Below are 16,396 nucleotides of genomic sequence, written 5' to 3' on the forward strand. Positions count from 1 at the left end.
CAGCAGTGACGTTTGTAGGGTTACTGAAGTTGGGCTAGCTGGTATATAATGATGTGCTACGTGACCGCTAGCTAACACAGCTATGTTAGCATAATATAAACAAGCTAACTTTTTTTCCACTGGATAAAAGTTAACGTGAGTGTTCTCGGTGGTCAGGAACAAATGTAATCGCATGGCAGGATGCTGTAAAAGGACCAAACTTCAGCCAGGAGAACAACTGAGATAATCCATCCACAATACGAGGTTAGTCATTCATATACTGCTGCATGGGCTGGGCTGTAGTTACATCCTAAGGTTTTAAAAACTGAGCTTAAATAAATGATTAGCGGTAATAAAAGCCGAGGGAGGTCAACAGTGATCACTGACTGTTTTAGGAGCTTTTTGAGATCAAATAGAAGAAAATACAAAACATTAAACATGTTAACAACACAAAAGCCATATTAAACGCAGACTACTTTAGACCCGGAAGTAGGATTCGTCGCGTCATCACTGAACAACCGGATACTTACTGGTTTGTTTCTCAGATGTCTCCACTCCTAATGATTGTAGTGCCTCCAGTACAATTTCAAGGATTGAGGCAGACAGGTCCGGCAGCACCTTAGTAATGGAACTCCTTATGCTGTCCCCCATTTCCAAGATGTCTGATAAAAGAATGTGAATAATGGTCAATTTACACCAAGTGGTACCTTTGGTCTTAAAATATGAAGCTGATCTTGCTTGATACTACACTTTTATACAGTGTTTCGTAAGTACCAAACTAACAGCACCATTATTGTGACAGCACACTGTGTTTTAATGGAACCATTTGGTACCCATACTTCATGTAAGATGTTAATGGATAGAAATCAATTAAGTCAATGATGTTCACACACTGCATCTTTTCTTTTTCCTTTCTCACTGAGTGCAGATGATACTGAGAATGGTATTCTGTCACGTGCACCGACACCAGAAAATAAACACTGTCATTCTTAATCAAAATGAGAACTACTTCACCAAACTCAACAGAGTCAGAGCCCCCTGTGACAAGGAAGTGTCCTTTCTTGTACTGTGTTCCCTTGTACATCATTTCTACTGTGACCTTTGTATTGGTTTCAGTAAAGTCAAACATTTGAACTGCTTCTTGAATGGCTTTACTGTACAGCACTGAGTAAAATGGAGAACCATCTTTGACTTTCAAGACAGATTGACACAATGACCCTGCTGCAAGTTAGGCTTGAAACATCTGATGTCTTTCAGAGAGTGTATGGCAGAGGTTTTTGAAATTTTTCAGATTTATGGCACACCTCTTGAAATAACTGTGCTTACTTTCAAAGTGCATTGTCCATAATCTTATCAGTGGGCCAAATTTCAGAATCAGTGCTGGGTAATGGCGTAGAAAATGGTGTTTTGGTCTCAGGTTGCATTCTGGGAACAGAGCTTTTCTTGACTCTAAATATTCTTGAATAAGAATATCAAGATATGCTACCTGAGCCACTGAAATTTTCTGAGCACACACCATGTCTACAATATCTTTCAGCTGCAGAGTTAAGTTCCACACATCATCTGTGGGGTCTGTCACTATGTCACCAACTATGAGAGGCAGCAGTCGGAGGAAGTTCCAGTTCTGTATAGCCTGTCCTGAGAGTTTAGCTGCTTGAGGACTGACCTCAGATGGCTTTGTAGAAGCATCAGAGGCATGGTAACTAAACTGTTTGATGCGTCGGTTCAGAGTTGAGTAAGTGAACCATGCTTTTTTCTTTATGAAGTATTTCAGATACAGTGCCACATCATAAGCCAAAACTCCCTCAAAGATATCATGACCTAGACATGGTGGCAAGCCTGGCATACAAACGTTGAAGTATTTCAGTGAATTGAACACTGACCTGAACTTCACTCCTTCGACGTCTGGTGTATTGTCAATCTGGAGGCGATCAACAGCAGAGTTGTAGTTCTCTTTGGTACGTTCTGGTCCACACAGATTTGGGTCAGCACCCTGAAATTCAGATTTCGTTATCAGGTAGTACCTGCAGAAGTACGTTGAAGAACTAAAGTTTTCAGTGAAGCCACCAATACAGTGAGAACCCAGATTATCACCAGCAATGCAATACAAAGTTCCTTTGACTCTAGTTTCATCTGATGCAACAATCCCACTGTCCTCCAATTCTTTCAAGTCTGCCAGTAATTCAGAGAACCCATTAGCATGAACAAACTCTTTAAAATCTTTCTCCCTGCACAGTAAGACAATCAGAATCAGAATCAGAATACTTTATTCATCCCGAGGGAAATTAGGGTTACAGCAGGCAGCACGCTAATGGCGCATGCGCACTTACAAAGGAACCTTCTGACCAACTTTACACAAACATCACATTGGGCAGACATGTCAGAAAGGTAGGCTGATAGGAAAAAACAACGAAAATACACTACATTAGGTAAGAGGAGGAGAAAAAAAACTCCACTCAGACTGAGCTCCTAGTGGGAGAACAGTTTGATAACAGAAAAAACACCTCAGCACAAAAGCACATGACTATCAATGCACCATAGAAACACAAGACAAGCAACAGGGGCGGGTAAAGGGTAAGAGAGAGCCGGTGTAGACAGCGCATCCGGTCCTGCAGCATCTGTGCTGGTCCAGTTGACTGCTATCTTCCCCAGTAGGGCACAAGCATCGAAGGCGTTGGAAAGGGAGGGGGGATGAGTGAGTGCTTATCAGTGTAAGTGTGTGTGTGTGCGTGTCCATAGTTTAGCTGAGACAGTGTCCTTCGGCCTATCAGCCTAAGTAAACAGTCCTCCAGCCAATCCAGGTGTCCTTGCATGGGACGGGAAGAATAGCCGTAACACAATCGTTATCAGGGAGTGATTGTTCGGCTCCAGCCTTGGGCCTGCAGCTGGCGCCGTGATGGGGATCCGCAATGTTTATGTTGGTTTTGTTAATTTCCATGCGAGCAGCCCAGGAGAACTTTTCAGGCTGCTCTTTAACACTCCGACACTGGCCTCTCGATCTCCCGTTGGAGAGTCGCGAGCCTCCCCATGATGGTATCAAACTTCTGTTCCATGGTGTTATCGTTCTTTTGATTCTGAGACCTCACAACTGCAGTGATCCGTTCCGCGATGTTTTCCAACTGTCGCTCAAGGGTCTCATTTTGAGCAGGCCTCTCTCTGATGTTTCCCCTCATACGCTCAATGGTGTTGTTTTGAGCCTTCACAGCAGCTGCAAGCGTCTCCAAGGTGTTGACCATATTACGTTCGTTGTGATAGGTTGCGCCTCGTTCCATTTCGATTCCAGCGGGCAGCCTTGGGGGGGTTTGAACAGCCGGTTCCGCTCTCTTATTTCTCCGATAAACCAGGGCTAAGCCAACTCCGATCAGCATGAACCCTGTTATCATGGTTCCGAATAGATAGATATCTTCAGCGTCCTCGATCGACAGTCCCGCCAGGCACATGATCCTCCAGTTCTGCCACCCGTCCATCGTGTATCCGGCTGGGAAAGTCCCTCCAGGGCACTCAGGCTCTCCCGAGCCCAGATTTCTCGTTGAGAAAAGGGTGTCAATAGCATTCAGAGACCATCCATCCATCCATCCATTCGCTTCCGCTTATCCTTTTCAGGGTCGTGGGGGGCGCTGGAGCCTATCCCAGCTGTCATAGGGCGAGAGCATTCAGAGACCAGTTGATCAAATCCATAATTCTCTTTTAGGTTTTAGAGAACGACAGTGTGAGTCTATTCCAGGGAAAGTAATGCACACAAGACAAGACAAGGACATAGAGGCTAAGCAGGGAAGATAAGGGTGAGGAGGAGAGGAGAAAAGTGTGACCGCCTTCGCTGAGAGCTAAAGAAGACAAAAAAAAAAAAAGAGACATGTGATCTGTGTCTGAGCGTACATGAAGTGGCAAGTTTGCCACTGATGCATATACAGCTAATACCTTGTGTTTTGTCCTTGCAGAGCCTAAAGGGTTAACGACTTCAAAGGCATCCTGGTAGAGTACTAGCTTGAGACATGATGGGTTTTGACCAAAAAAATCATTTTATTTAAAACAGCTTACTATCAGTTATGTCACACAGAACATCAGCAGGAGGCTCAGTAGAGGGCTCTTCTGATTTCTGCCACAGATCAGACTCTAGCAGACATCTCAAAGTCTCTCTTAAAGGCACATAATAGGCAAACCTATCTTTTCTGTTTTCATCTCTCCCTAAAAATATTTTCTTTGGTTCCACATAGTTGAAGGCTTTTTTAAAGATCTGAGCTCTGGAGTGCACTGTCCTCAATGGCCCGGTATGACATGCAGAAAAAAGATCATAGCTTTTGACAGACTCGCAGACTTTGTTGATGTCCTCCTCTGATAATGATGTGTCATCTTTTAACAGTGATGCAAGTTTACCCAAACTGTATGTCTGTCCCAACTCATGCATGTTCTGCATTGCCTCCACAATGTTCTCTATGGTTGAAGGAGGCAGTAGAAACTGACCCTGCAATTTTAAGTAGAATAGTGAAACGTTTCTCAGAAAAAGATCACAGAATTGAGGGGGCATTTCCATGTTATCTTCATCTGTAATAGACTGTGCAGCAGGCTCGGAAATCAAGGGTACAAAGTCATCTGATGTGGTTGGAACAGATGATGATTGACATGTAGACTCTCTATATAAATCACCAATGCTGCTGTCTGAAAACTCTGTGTTTACGTGACATGTGAGCAGTAAAAGATGATTTAACTCTAAAGGTATTTGTGCATCCTCTTACTGGACAAGTGACCACGTGTCCTTCCACAATATGGCTCTTCAGATGCGCTATTAACTCTTTAGAGTTCTGACACTGACGTTCACACATCGCCATTGCACATGTAAACGAAGAAACCACCGCCACACCAGTGACATGGGTGGGGGCAGAGTGTCTTCGGTAAAAATGAGCCTTAAACGCGCCATACCTGGTGTATGTCTGCTTGCAGCCTGCTTCAATACACCGAAAGAAACAACGTGGCTCATTCCGATGCAGTTTACAATGAAGCACGTAGCCCCTTGATGACTGAACTACCTTACCACAGAAATTACAGGTTAACATAACTCCATGTACTTTGGTAATTCCTCCCTAGCGAATTAAGCACGCCAAATACAGAAACTAATCCAGAGCAATGCTTCCCTCGCGACAGTAATGCTAACTCAACTCACAAATGCTAACTAAATTCACAACCTCACTCATAAAAAACGAACTGCTAAAATTATCTATAAACGCTGGGCTGGTGGATTTTTATAACAGAGATAACTTGAAGTTGCATGTACTCACCTCACCTCGAACTAATTGTAAGCTGCCAGGATGTCTACAAATTCCGAAGATGCTGTGGTCCAAGCAGCAATAAATGGCGCTAATATACGAGTTCAAAACTGTGTCCGTTAGCGAAGCCAACTTGAGTGTCCTGCATGAAAAAAAGAGCGGTTGGCACACAGCTCAGCAGCGCGCCACGCTATTGGTCATTTTCAGGTGACGTCATCCCGCAATGTAACGTCGCTCTTTGTTTCTTTAGGAGGTTCGAATTTGATCAGAAGTCACGTCTGCAGACCGCTGCAGCCATGTCTTGCCTTGCTCCCCCTTTTTTTGGTGAAATGGTTCGCTCATACTGCACAATGTTGCTACCAGATTTTTTTTTCTCTGCAATTCGAACGTAAAACGTCTGTACACAGTTTACCAGCAGTTTAGCTACCAATCAACAGCGATCACACAAATTCAAAATTTAAGGCCGACCCACTTAAGGTGGTCTGATAATATGGCGTGAAACACAACAACATAAAGTTGTTTTAAAATAATAATTAAAAAAGATTATTGAAATCAATTTTATTCACAACCATAAACTTTATTTTTAACATCTTCTTTTGCTGTTGATTTTTTTTATCAGAAGGTTAACAATGATATACTGCAGGCCTAACTTTTAATCTGTATATCAGTATCTGAATTTTAAAATAAAATAAAAATACTATCAGTTTTATTGTCTTTCACTGCTGATATTTGCTTTTTTTTTAATGGTATGTACTGGTTGTATTATTACGGTGGACCCTATTTTTTAACATCTTGTTTCTGTAAAAATGAATGTTTTTGTTTGCTTAAAAATCTACAGCTTTATACTGTGAATTCCAATGTGCACAACCCCAAAAGATGTAGTTTTACTCAAATAATACCGTAAAATCTAAGTTTTTCAGACATTTTCAACATTACAATATGTAATTATAAAATGTATGCATATTTATTTGTTTTCACAGAAAATATTTATAATTTCAACATTTTATTACAGTAAAAAACAAAGTTTTATCCAGTCTCACAATTAACGGTTATTCAATCTATTTAATACAGTAAAAGGAAGTTTTTGGTTTTACGCTCCATTACCGTTGGAATTTGACAGTGTTTTGCTGTATATTTTACTGACTTTTTTTTTTACAGTGTATTAAAGAATGATAAGGAGCATTTCCTGGAATAAAAAGACCAAACAGTGAGCTGGGGTTAGGGCTGTTCAGATGGCTTAGTCCTGAGTTAACTGTGCAAAAAACACAACAAATTCAAAATAGTTTTTCTCTTAGATTTTAGGAGCCGACACACCCACTGTCACAGTGAAATCGTCTGTTACAAGTTCAAGCTCAAGTTCAAATTTTATTCGCCACATGCAGTGGCAGGTTGCCCTGCAGTGGAATGAACTCGCCCCCTGACCTTACACACACACAACACAGACATCACATGGGGATACAGTCAGAGAACGGTTGCATTACAGAAAAAACACTGAAATGTACACTACAATGGGAAAGTACAAGAGGAAAAAAAGAAACTTAGAAACAGCATGAGAACAGGAAACAAAAAAACTCCTCTGCACATAAATGTCCACAGTACAACATTATAGAGCACGTGACCAGCAACAGGGTTGGGTAGGGGGTGAGGAGTAATCCCAGGCAACACAGCAGCCATCCTGCCACTGCGCCGACTCTCCAGCGCGGGCCCAGACCCGCCTCGTGTTCCCAGGAGGCAACAAGCATCGAAGGCATTGGAAGGGGACGGGGGATGTATGAGTGCTTATCAGTGTATGTGTGTGAGTGTCCAGAGTTCAGCTGAGACAGTGTCCTTCGCCCTGCAAGGCTAAGTAGTCTAACTGTCATGAATCGCTGTGCGGCAGGCAGGAGTTGGACCCAAAATGCAGGACTCACAGACTCGGGGAGGTGAACTCAAAACACAGCTTTATTTGCTGGTAGAACAACCATACAAACTAGACTAAACTGGGAAACCATAAACTAAGAACTCACAGGGAGACACAGGGAGATCCACACACAGCATGAGGGACGACGTCACGCCGAACAGAGGGAGACGCAGACAGAAATACACAGAGGGTTAACGAGGAAAGTGGGAACACACGGGGAACACAGGTGACACTGATAATCATAACGAGACAGGGCGGGGTGAACTGAACATGACATGTACGGGCGTGAGAGTCACAAAGTAAACAGGAAGTGCACAGAGGTTCAGACAGGAGGAGAGAGAGCACGGGGAAAACACAGACATAACGGGCTGGGGAAACATGAAACAACCACAAAGGGAGACGAGGGCTCATAAATACACAGGGCACACGGGGGGGGGGGGGGGGGAGAGAGCACGGGGAGAACTTGGACATAATGGGCAGGGGAAAGATGGAATAAAACATAAGGAGAGACGAGGGCTCACAGATACACAGAGGGGCACACAGGGGGTAAAAGCCATGAAGGGAAAACACTTAGGGAACAACACAACAGGGCAACTCAGAAAACATGGCCTAAATAAGGAACAAAATACAAACATACAAGAAAACTAAGAACACTGGGCCAACATGGCCCAGGACCATGACAGTACCCCCCCCCCCCCCCCCCCCCTCAAGGGCTGGCTCCCGACAGCCCAAACCCGAAAAAACAAAAACAGAAAACAACCCACCCAGGGCGGGAGGCGGGGGACCAGGACGGAGGGACCAGAACGGGAAACAAAAACAAACAACAGAAAACACAGGAGCACATGACTATAGTCCAAATAAGGTTCAGGGGGCCGACCCAGAGCCCACAGGCACAAGAGTTCACGGGTCACACGGTCGGGGGGCCGACCAGGTGGGTGGCACAGGTGACAGAGCTGGTCCGGAGGCCGACCGTGCGGAAGGCAGCGGCGATGGCGAAGGGGGGGACGACGACGGAGCAGTTCAGGGGGCCGACCGCGCGGAAGGGAGCGGCGGCGGCGAAGGAGACGACGGAGCAGTTCAGGGGGCTGACCGCGCGGAAGGCAGCGGCGGCCCTCCAGTCTCAGGCATGCTGGCCATGGCCTGGTGGGCACAGGACCAGTCGAGGCAGGACCAGACGAGGCAAGACCAGACGAGGCAGGACCAGACGAGGCAGGACCAGACGAGGCAGGACCAGACGGTGGCGATGCGGGGGCCGGACCAGACGAGGTTGCAGAGGCTGAGGCCGGACCAGGCGGAGCTGCAGAGGCTGAGGCCGGACCAGGCGGAGCTGCAGAGGCTGAGGCCGGACCAGGCGGAACTGCAGAGGCTGAGGCTGGACCAGGCGGAGCTGCAGAGGCTGAGGCTGGACCAGGGGGAGCACAGGCTGAAGCCGAAGCTGGGCCAGAAGCAGAGGCTGAGACCGGACCAGGCGTAGCAGAAGCAGAGGCTGAGACCGGACCAGGCGTAGCAGAAGCACAGGCAGAGGCTGGCCCAGGCGTAGCAGAAGCACAGGCAGAGGCTGGCCCAGGCGTAACAGAAGCACAGGCAGAGGCTGGACCAGGCGTAGCAGAAGCACAGGCGGATGCAGCCGGACCAGGCGACGACGAGGCGGTCGCAGGTGGCGGCTGGACAGGCTCCTCGGGCCCTCCAGCTGAGACAGGAGGCTGAACGGGCCCCTCGGACCCTCCAGCGGAGACAGGAGGCTGAACGGGCCCCTCGGACCCTCCAGCTGACGAGGCGTGAGGCTGGACGGGCCCCTCGGACCCTCCAGCGGAGACAGGAGGCTGAACGGGCCCCTCGGACCCTCCAGCGGAGACAGGTGGCTGAACGGGCCCCTCGGACCCTCCAGCGGAGACAGGAGGCGCTGGCTGGGCTCACTGGAACCCCCAGCGGACGAGGTAAATGGCGACACGGGAGCCGCGGAGTGCTGGATGAGCTCATCCAAGCTTCCAGCAGGAGCCGATGTAGAGCCAGAGAGAATTGGGACCCCGGGCTCAACGTTAAGCTGGCTAGAAAACTGCACTGCTACGGGGAACTGGGCCAAAGGTTCAGGTGCGAGCTGAGCTGCTGGACACACGGGGACCTGAGCTGCTGGACACACGGGGACCTGAGCTGCTGGACACACGGGGACCTGAGCTGCTGGACACACGGGGACCTGAGCTGCTAACGGTGGAGAAGTAAATGACTGCACAGGGGACTGAACTGATGTCTGTAGTAACGGTGGTGGTGAGAGTGGAGTAGGTGGTGGAGTTAACGACTTCACAGGGGAATGAACTAGAGGTAGTGACGGTTGTGGTGCTGGTGGTTGAGTGGGTGACTGTGCTAAAGGAGGCTGCACTGGGGACACTGGAGACTGCACTGGGGAAAGCAGGGCTGCAGGAGGCTGCACTGGGGACACTGGAGACTGCACTGGGGACACTGGAGACTGCACTGGGGACACTGGAGACTGCACTGGGGACTGCAGTGATGGTTGTAGTGGAGGTGTGACGGGTGGAGGAGTGGCTGAAGTGGCTGCAGGTCGGGCGGCTAGTGGCTCAGCTACAGAGCATATTAACGGCAGGGCTATGGGTTGAATGTCTGACTGAGTAGCAGCCTGAATGGCTGGGTGTAGTGATGGTGGTGGTGGAAGGGAAACAGGTGGTAGTGTGGATGACGGAACTAAGGGCGACTGAGTGGCAGACCGAACCGATGACTGAAGCGATGGTAGAGGTGAAAATGGAGCGTGTGGTGGAGTTAATGGCTGTGCTAGCGGGGACACAGGAGACGCAGCTTGTAGCTGGGCAGCTAAGAGAGCTTCAGGAGGCTGGACAGCTAAGAGAGCTTCAGGAGGCTGGGCAGCTAAGAAAGCTTCAGGAGGCTGGGCAGCTAAGAGAGCTTCAGGAGGCTGGGCAGCTAAGAGAGCTTCAGGAGGCTGGGCAGCTAATAAACTGTTCACATAACCATCCGTAGCACAAAACACAACCCCTGAACGAATAGTCCCACGGTTCGACACAGAAAAAGAGTCCTTATTCACCACAGCCGGCGATGTAAAAGTCCGAACGTCCGGCTGTGGGGTGGCGCGCCCGCGGCGTGATCGACGCTTCTTCCCCGCAGATGGCTCCAAAGGGCCGGGCAAAACCACATCCGGCCGGTGAAACTGATGCGGCTGCTCCAGGGTGGCTGTTGTCTGTTGCTGCTGGGCCAAGTCTGATATTTCCCAAGTTCGCGCCGCCTCCCGGGCTTCATTCAAATTGGCCAATAAGTCCAAACATCCTCTGACCTGGCGGAGATGAGAATTTCCTTTGAGGATTGCTTCGATAGCATTTATCCCCACAATCTTTGCCCTTGTATTGGAAGTGTGGGTTATCCACTCGACTAGGCGTTGGACACGTGTCAGATCGCTCTCCCTGGGTAAGTCTGCTGGGTCCATGTTGTGGTGACGTCGTACTGTCATGAATCACTGTGCGGCAGGTAGGAGTTGGACCCAAAATGCAGGACTCACAGACTCGGGGAGGTGAACTCAAAACACAGCTTTATTTGCTGGTAGAACAAACATACAAACTAGACTAAACTGGGAAACCATAAACTAAGAACTCACAGGGAGACACAGGGAGATCCACACACAGCATGAGGGACGACGTCACGCCGAACAGAGGGAGACGCAGACAGAAATACACAGAGGGTTAACGAGGAAAGTGGGAACACACGGGGAACACAGGTGACACTGATAATCATAACGAGACAGGGCGGGGTGAACTGAACATGACATGTACGGGCGTGAGAGTCACAAAGTAAACAGGAAGTGCACAGAGGTTCAGACAGGAGGAGAGAGAGCACGGGGAAAACACAGACATAACGGGCTGGGGAAACATGAAACAACCACAAAGGGAGACGAGGGCTCATAAATACACAGGGCACACAGGGGGGGGAGAGAGAGCACGGGGAGAACTTGGACATAATGGGCAGGGGAAAGATGGAATAAAACATAAGGAGAGACGAGGGCTCACAGATACACAGAGGGGCACACAGGGGGTAAAAGCCATGAAGGGAAAACACTTAGGGAACAACACAACAGGGCAACTCAGAAAACATGGCCTAAATAAGGAACAAAATACAAACATACAAGAAAACTAAGAACACTGGGCCAACATGGCCCAGGACCATGACACTAACAGTCTTCCAGCCAACCCAGGTGGCCTTGCATGGAGTGGGAGGAACAGTCTAAAAACAGTCGTTATCAGGGTGTTGTTGTTCGGCGCCAGCCTTGAGCCCACAGCTGGGGCCGAAGGGATAGCCGCATTATGATGGTGGTTTTTCTTTAGTGCAAACAGCTCATGAGAATTTCAAAGCTGTTCTAACAGTCCAACACTGGTCTCTCAATCTCCCGTTGGTGAGCCGTGAGCTTCTCCATGATGTTATCAAACTTGCGCTCAGAGATGTTATTCTGAGTATTCACGGCAGCCGTAAGCTTCTCCAAGATCTTATCCATGCTGCACTCAATGTGCCCTTTCTGAGAAGTCACACCTTGTCCCATCGTTTGAATCCCAGCGGGCAGCCTTGTGGGGTTTTGAACAGCCGATTCCGCTTTCTTAATTCTCCGATAAGCCAGGGCCAAGCCAGCTCCAATCAGCAAGAACCCTGTTATCATGGTTCCGAACAGGTAGATATCTTCAGCGTCCTCAATCGACAGTCCGCCAGGCACACGACCCTCCATTTCTGCCACCCGTCCATCGTGTATCCGGCAGGGAAAGTACCACCCGGACACTCAGGCTCACCCGAGCCCAGACTTCTCGTTGAGAAAAGGGTGTCAATAGCATTGACCCGTTGATCAAATCCATAATTCTCTTTTAGGTTTTAGAGAACAGACTGTGAGAGACTGTTCCAGGGAAAAGTAACACAAAAAAACACGAGACTAGACAAGGACACAAGAGGCTAAGCAGGGAAGCTAAGGGAGAGGAGGAGAGGAGAAAAGTGCGACCGCCTTCGCCGAGAGCCAAACGAGAAATCAGAGCAGGACAAAGTTTTCCTTAAAGTTTCAAATTCAAATTCAAATTTTATTTGTCACGTACACAGTCATACACAGTACGATATGTAGTGAAATGCTTGGACAACTGCTCGTGACCTAAAGAAAACAAAAAAGGAAAGGCTATGAATAAGATAGGAAATAAATATGAAAAATTAAAAAGGGTAAATTTAACTAGGAAGGAATAAAATATAAATTAAGGTTAAAAATGAAATAACTGTACAACACAAATTAGAATGAAGGGTAAAAAGTGAGAACATGCTTGTTAAAGTCAGAGCCGGCCTGTGCAGCAGGGTCAGGCTGGATGTTACCACACAGTCTCCAAACATCAGTGACCTGCTCCTTCATGACTTAAATCACTGCTGTATTACTTTTGAACTTCAGGCTTTCATTCCCTCATTTTAAATAATATTAATTACTGTGTTCAGAAATAGATTGTTCCTTTGACATTTTTATAGAAAGTGTAAAGAAACTGATCATATTCAAAACATGAGCAAGTTAGTGGCTCATGTTCGAGTGAAAGTTTCCACAGTATGTGCTGATGTGGTTTCTCTGCTCCACCTTCTCCACCTGTAACATCCTCCCTGAGCCTGGATAAGTCCAGCTGCTCTGAGCATGTTTTACATCCCATGAATTCAGTGGATACATGGGATGTAATGTTGTTAAGCACACGCACACACACACACACACACACACACCTCTGGGTCAGCCAGTCTGTTCTATTCTCTTATTAGCTTGTCTCACGAATGTCCCAATTTATAAAACACGAACAGTGGACAGCAGGGACGTGCTTCTTTCTTTCACGCTTCACTTTCATTTTATTTTCCTTCATGTATTCAGACAGTGTTGAATAAGAACATGCATCACCTTCTTCTTCTTCTGGTCAATGTCTTGCATGTGTAAGGTCATCAAACAGTAAATTGTTTTTTGCAGTTTTTAAGTTGTTTTTGAGACAGGACTATGATCAGACCACCCTGAACTTTTATTTGTTGTTCTGGTGGACGTGCTGGTGTATTCTGGATCATTTTCCTGATCAAGCTAAGTGTGCCTGAGCCTCAGCACGTGGACTTTCTGGATTTTAGAAGAAATTAAAATGAGTTTGATGATCTGAAACTTGCAAATATGCAAACACAGCTTCTTTCACTATTTAACAATGAGACAATATAAACCGATCAGGTTAAAATGTAATTATTTATGCAGCTTTGTGAAATCTGCATGGACATCTTCACCTCTCTGCTCTCCGTCTTGGCTGAAGACTTGTAAAATCCAGTGATTTCTATTTAAATCAAAATTTACTGTAATTACAAAAAACATTTACATATTATTTATTAATCATCAGGGGTTTTTTTATAAACCTACAGTGACAAGAATTTGTTAACATAAAACATTCATTGAACATAAAACAATATTTTTGGAAAATTGTATAGTTATTAAAAGTAAAAATATATAAATACTCTGCAGAAAAATGTTCCTCACGAGTGTTAAATGGATTCATTTTACTGCTGCATATCTTAAAGACCGAGCTCATTTTAAATACTTTATATTCTGCTTGATGTCCACCATCTGCGTGTTTCTAACAAACAAAGCAAAAAAAAGAAAGCTAAAGAGTTGTTCATGAGTGTGACTGATGGTTAACTGTCAATATTTACAGGTGGGATTAAAATATTGATTTTAAATTAAGCTTTAGTGTTGGCAAAAACAGCTGGTTACAATGATATTCCAGCAAATTTGGGAATCTCTGCACCTGATCCCACCTGGTCACCTGTTTGATTAGATCAGACGTGGTCAGAGCTGCCGTCTCCTCCATTGTCTCTACATCACACATGTTGGTCAAAGTTAACCAAAGGAAACTGATCTGTTATGATGACAAATCACTGAAGTTAATTTACTTGCCAACACGAGCTGTGTTTTCACACAAAGCACAGATCATGTGAGCTGCTGGCCTCTCAGCTCGCCCAGCTGAAGCCTGTATAACAGAGAGAGCTACAGTTTCTTATGAGCATGAAACAAGTTCCAGCGACAATAGCTGACTGTGACCACAAGATGGCAGTAATATAAAGGATGGTGGCAAACGTGAGGAACCTTATGACAGTGCCGTCAGAGAGAAGGGGGGACATCATCACTTTTTAGATTTGACAAGGCATGCACTGTTTTTATCATTTGTAGTTGCAGTGCTTGCAGTTTGTTTTCACCACCCTGTGGAAGGTGTATTCCACAGCTGCCTTCAATTTTTAGTGATGGTATTATTATGTATCTGTAATGGTTAATACATCACTGTGGGGAAGCTCAAAATGTAATTTTAATGCTCTCCATAAATTTAAGTTCCAGCCCAAATCTGGGTATAAAACAATGATATGTTATTTTCCTAATATATATATATATATTAGGGGTGCAACGATATTCGTATCGATATTGAACCGTTCGATACAGTGCTTTCGGTTCGGTACGCATATGTATCGAGCAATACAATTTTTTTCAATTTTTTTTTTTTCAATTTTTTTTTTTTTTTTTTTTTTGTTTTTGTGTCCCGTTTGGATCTATAGCCATCAGAATTGTTGTCTTGAGGCCAAGAAAGATGCCAAGAGGATTTATTTTAAGTGGATCATCATATTGGTCCATTTGATTGACCTTTATTATAATTATGAATTTATTTTATTTTCAGTTGCAAACGGGACAGACATGACTGTGGGATAGGACAGGGGGAAAGAATGAAAGAAAGAGGGGGAGAGAAAGAAAGAAAACCAAAGGGGAGAAAAAAAAAAGAACAATACAAAATTTGTAATTTATTTTATCAACTTTCCTTCTGACGATGCTGTCTGTGTTGAGCGCTCAGTGAATCTGCATTTGACTACTCCGCCTAGGCTCGAGAGTGCAGCCTAGGCGGAGTAGTCGAACGCAGATTCACTGAGCACTCAACACAGACAGGATGGTCAGAAGGAAGAGCGCAGGGCAAGCTAGCGAGACAGAAGTGGACCTCCCCACCCTCATTCAGATCTGGCGTTTGGAATTATTTTGGTTTTCATGTGACGTATGACCCTGAAGGTAAGCGAGTCATGGACTAAAGTAAAACAGTATGTTGGATGTGCCATGCAATGCTCAATTACATGGGTGGGAGCTAGTGTGTTAGCGCAGTTAGCTCGTTAACGTGTTGGCCGTCTAGCCCCTCTGTATAGGGTAGCTCGTTAACGGAGATTTGCCGTGTTGTGGCGTTAAGGTTATTTCAACGAGATTAACCTGAAAGCACTAGTGGGAACACAACGAATATGACTGCACATTTACACCGACATCATCCTAGTGCAAAGACAAAAACAACAAGCATGCATGCTACAAACTTTAGCCGAGTCATTTAGACAGCTGTTGGCACAGGATTCTCCTTATGGAGACCTGATATGTTTAATATGCTGCTGAGAATATAGCCCAGAAGAAGCGGATAGTATAGCTTTTATTTTGGAAAGAGACATTTCTCTGTAATAAACTCTCTTTTCCAAAGATGAGTGATTCCTCAATCAGATACAGGGCTCACAATATCGCTAGCCCGACGTCCCGGGGCTATCTCTCCCCTGCCTGTCGGGCTATTGTAGGAAGGAAAAATATATGTCAATGCTTTTGCATTCTTTCAGAAATGTAGCTGGGTAATTATGTCATTGGGTGAGCCACTGTCAATATGTGACATATTGAAATCGTGTTTGAATTTGCGCTTGTTTTTTTGCTTTCACTTTGCAATCGCGCGAACTGTGTATAGAGAGCGACAGCACTGATCTGTGAGTGATGATAATTTGTGCACCAATTCCTCTGACATCGTCTTATTAATTGTTAGCTTACTATGCAAACATGACAAGTGAAATCTCCCGCAGCTTAAACATGTGAGAGGTTGATCGCGCAGAGAATCGCTGAGCTTATGTGAGTGCGGCAGGATATATATTTCACTACGATGACCTGGATGATTGAGAACCTTCACAGACAGATATATATTTTAGTTCTGCTGAGCCAAATAAGACAGGTCAGGGTGAAGAAGTGACAGCCAAAGAAAAGCTTACCACAAAACGGAGAAGTTATGACAAATCAGACTATAAGGCAAAAAGAAAGTGCAGCTTTATGGTTTCATGGACAAAAGAATTTCTGTGGCTGCAATATGGCGAGCTAAAAAACAACACGCACAAGGGTTAGGGTTAAATTTAAAAACTGTACTTTTGTGTTAAAATATATATTTATAAT

At 45.7% G+C, this 16,396-nt stretch overlaps 1 protein-coding gene across 6 annotated transcripts in view; it reads left to right on the forward strand.

Annotated features, from left to right (window-relative positions):
- rbfox3a (RNA binding fox-1 homolog 3a) overlaps positions 1–16,396 on the forward strand; it is a 184,315-nt gene that overhangs the window by 6,449 nt on the left and 161,470 nt on the right. The gene's annotated exons all lie outside the window — the stretch shown is intronic.

This window comes from Aulonocara stuartgranti (genome assembly GCF_965226115.1).
Source record: "Aulonocara stuartgranti genome assembly, chromosome: 8".
NCBI lineage: Eukaryota > Metazoa > Chordata > Actinopteri > Cichliformes > Cichlidae > Aulonocara > Aulonocara stuartgranti.